At 47.5% G+C, this 3,903-nt stretch overlaps 1 pseudogene; it reads left to right on the top strand.

Moving 5' to 3' along the window:
* The first annotated feature begins 2,371 nt into the window (after positions 1-2,371).
* Positions 2,372-3,632, top strand: LOC142848701 (eukaryotic initiation factor 4A-I pseudogene; annotated as a pseudogene).
* Positions 3,633-3,903: the final 271 nt, after the last annotated feature.

The following is a 3,903-nucleotide window of genomic DNA, read 5'->3' as shown; positions in this document are numbered from 1 at the left end:
TAAGTGGCCCCAAAAATTCTACCTAGGAACTTTTATTTTTTTTAAAGACCCTTTAACAAGCTTTGATGAATCCACTTCATAGCTGCCAAGCCATCATATATGATCCACAAATAAGAATGGTAAGATGTGGAAAGACTAGGAAGTTTATTCATGCCACTGAAGAACTTGGGGTTCCTTAAACACACACACACGTTTAACATATGTATATAGGTGTATGTGTGAACATCTATGAGTGTATGTGGTACACATGCCTGTGTGTGTGCCTGTGTCGGGAAAGCAGAGGAGGGTGTGGGGAGGCCTGCTCTATCATTCTATCTTAATCTTTTGAGACAGGCCCTCCTGCTGACTGAACCAGGAGCTAAGATGGTAGCCACCAAGCCTCAGCGATTCTCCTGTCTCTGATGCCCTTGGGTGACGGATCTTGGTGTCACCTTGACTGTATCTGGAATAAGCTAAAACCCCAAAAGCTGGGAACACCTGGGAGGGATTTTCTTGATTGGGTCGTTTGAGGGGGAATACCTACCCTAAACTTGGTATCTTCCTGTGGCAGCCCACAGAAAACGTCATAGAGAAAGGCAGCTTTTGCTTTTTGCTCACTTGCCCTTACTCTCGCTGTTATTGAACCATTTTTTAGCTGGTGTTAGAACCTGTGTCTTTGGGATTCCAATGTGGACTGGGAACTGGCAGCTCTTTAGGACTTCTCTAGGTCTCCAGCACCAGATTCGAACTGCTGAGACATTATATCTTCTGGACTGAACAACTAACTACAGGATCCTTGATGACAGCCATCATTGGACTACTCTGACACCAGCCTATAAGCCCCTCTAATAAATTGATATATACACATACATATATGTGTGTGTACTTACATACATGTGCATACATACTCACATACATACTTACATATATGTGTGTGCATTGTTCATTCTGTCCGTTCTGCTCCTTTAGAGAACCCTGACTAATACACTCCCTCCATCCTACAGTTACAGGAATGTGCCGCCTTTTACATGGGTGCTGGGGATTTGAACTCCTGGTTTTCTGATCATTATAGGCACATACTGCTTATTAAAAGTGGCTTTCTAGGATGCTAACACTACCAACAGAAACATGTAGGGGTCTGGAGCTTGGCCTGAGTCACTACCATCTGTCCTCCAGCCTCTCCAATCATACCACAGAGATGCTGCAGGGCTAGAGAAAATACCTTCACCATTCCAGACATTTATTGTCAAGAATCTCTGTTTGGTTTCCAATTCAAGTGAGGGAGGATACAGTGGAGATGCTGAGGCCAGGATGAGACAAGGTATAATAACTGAGAAAATTCTGAAGGAACCGGACCTGATACAGGGCGAAGAAGGGTGCTTGAAAGTTCAGGGTCATCACTGTGAGTCAGTTAGGAGATTTTGAACTGTTACTGTGTTTGAAGGGACATCCAGGGCTCATGGAAGAAATTAAAGCAGCTAGAGTTGGGTAACAAGATGGAGGCTGTACGAAGTCACTGTTCACGTGAAGGAGGGAACTTAGGATGCCAACATAAGGAGAATCACTCACTTGGTAAGTAGGAATCGCTCCTTATCAAGAGAACACAGTACTTGAGACTGGGCATATAGCTCCGCAGTAGGGAGGCTTCCTAACGTGTTCAAGGCCCTAGGTTCAAACCTCAGTATTGGAAAACAAACAAAGCCAAAGCAGTAGCAAAAAGGAAGTGGGGCGCTGGGGAGAGAACCCAGTCAGTAACTTGCTGTGAGAACATGAGGATCCTTATGCAACAAAGGAACAAGTTTCCAACCCTGGTGCTGGTGTGTATGGAGTGAGGGATAGGGGTTGGGGGATTGGGGAGCTGGTCATAACCCTAGGGTTCTTAGGTCAGTCTGCCTAACCAATCAGCGAGCTCCAGATTCTTTGAGAAACACTGTAACGTGTTAGTGACGTTTGCATTGCTGTGATATACCACCATGAACAAGGCAACTTATAAAACAAAACACTTAATTTGGGGCTTATGGTTTCAGAGGGTTAGGGTTCATTCTAGTGGAGCAAAGGAATAGCTGAGAGCTCACATCTTGATCCACAATCCACAAGGTAAAGAAAGACACTGGGAGGGCTGCGCGGCCCGGAGCCTGCTGGTCTGGTTGCCTCCCTGTGCTGGGCAGGGAGCGCGCGAGGGTTCCGGAGGATTCTGGCCGTACCACTCGCAACAAGCAGGGGTGTCTGGGTCTTCACATCGCTCTTGGAATGTGGGTCCGGGAAGAAGAAACCGGCCATTCAGGGTGCTGGTTTTCTTGACTGCCAGGACTGAGCTTAACCCACCAGGAGCCCACCCGGCGCCGGGCGGGCGGGTCCATTTTGCCAGGTCCACTTTCCTTCGGGGGTGAGAGGCCTGAGATCCAGAGACAATGGCCCTGACAGGATGGAGCCCGAAGGCGTCATCGAGAGTAACTGGAATGAGATTGTGGATAGTTTTAATGACATGAATCTCTCAGAATCCCTCCTCCGTGGTATTTATGCCTATGGTTTTGAGAAGCCCTCTGCCATCCAGCAGCGAGCCATTCTTCCTTGTATCAAGGGTTATGATGTGATTGCTCAAGCCCAGTCTGGGACTGGGAAAACAGCTAAATTTGCCATATCAATTTTGCAACAGATTGAGTTAGATCTAAAGGCCACTCAGGCTTTGGTTCTGGCACCCACTCGTGAGTTGGCTCAGCAGATACAAAAAGTGGTCACGGCATTAGGAGACTACATGGGTGCCTCTTGTCATGCCTGTATTGGGGGCACCAATGTGCGTGCTGAGGTGCAGAAGCTGTAGATGGAGGTCCCCCATATCATTGTGGGCACTCCTGGCCAGGTGTTTGATATGCTTAACCAGAGATACTTGTCGCCAAAATATATTAAGATGTTTGTACTGGATGAAGCAGATCTATGATATATTCCAGAAGCTCAACAGTAACACACAGGTAGTTTTGTTGTCTGCTACAATGCCCTCTGATGTCCTTGAGGTGACCAAGAAGTTCATGAGAGACGCCATTGGGATTCTTGTTAAGAAGGAAGAGTTGACCCTGGAGGGTATCCGCCAATTCTACATCAATGTGGAACGAGAGGAGTGGAAGCTTGACACTTGTGTGACTTGTATGAAACCCTGACTATCACCCAGGCAGTAATCTTTATCAGTACCAGAAGGAAGGTGGATTGGCTCACTGAGAAATGCATGCCCGGGATTTCACTGTTTCTGCCATGCATGGCGATATGGACCAAAAGGAACGAGATATGATTATGAGGGAGTTCCGGTATGGTTCTAGCAGAGTATTAATTACCACTACTGACCTGTTGGCCAGAGGCATTGATGTGCAGCAGGTCTCCCTAGTCATCAATTACGACCTTCCCACAAACAGGGAAAACTACATCCACAGGATTGGCCGTGGTGGTCACTTTGGCCGTAAAGGTGGGGCCATTAACATGATGATGAAAGAGGACAAGAGGACTCTTCGAGACATTGAGACATTCTACAACACTTCCATTGAAGAGATGCCCCTCAATGTTGCTGACCTCATTTGAGGGGCTGTCCTGCTACCTGGCCATAGCCAGGGTTCAGTCCTGGGGGGCTGAGGAACAGCTGGGGGGGGGAGGGAAGGGAGCCAAGGGATGGACATCTTGTTTTTTTTTTCTCTCTTTGAATAAATGTCACTTTTTTGAGGCAAAAAGACACTGGGAATGGCACAGGTCTTTTGGAACCTCACAGCCCTCCCCCAGTGAATCACCATCCTCAACAAGGCCACACTTCCTAGTCTTTCCCAAACAGTTCTACTATCTGAACCAAGTATTCAAACTAACCTACGGGAGGAGGTGTGTCACTGGGGACGGTCTTTGAGGTTTCAGAAGCCCACGCCACCAGGTCCTTTCTCTCTCTCCCTC

This window comes from Microtus pennsylvanicus, chromosome 4 (genome assembly GCF_037038515.1).
Source record: "Microtus pennsylvanicus isolate mMicPen1 chromosome 4, mMicPen1.hap1, whole genome shotgun sequence".
Classification (NCBI taxonomy): Eukaryota; Metazoa; Chordata; class Mammalia; order Rodentia; family Cricetidae; genus Microtus; species Microtus pennsylvanicus.
The sequence above is the reverse complement of the archived record's forward strand: the minus strand, read 5'-3'. Positions and strand labels throughout refer to the sequence as shown.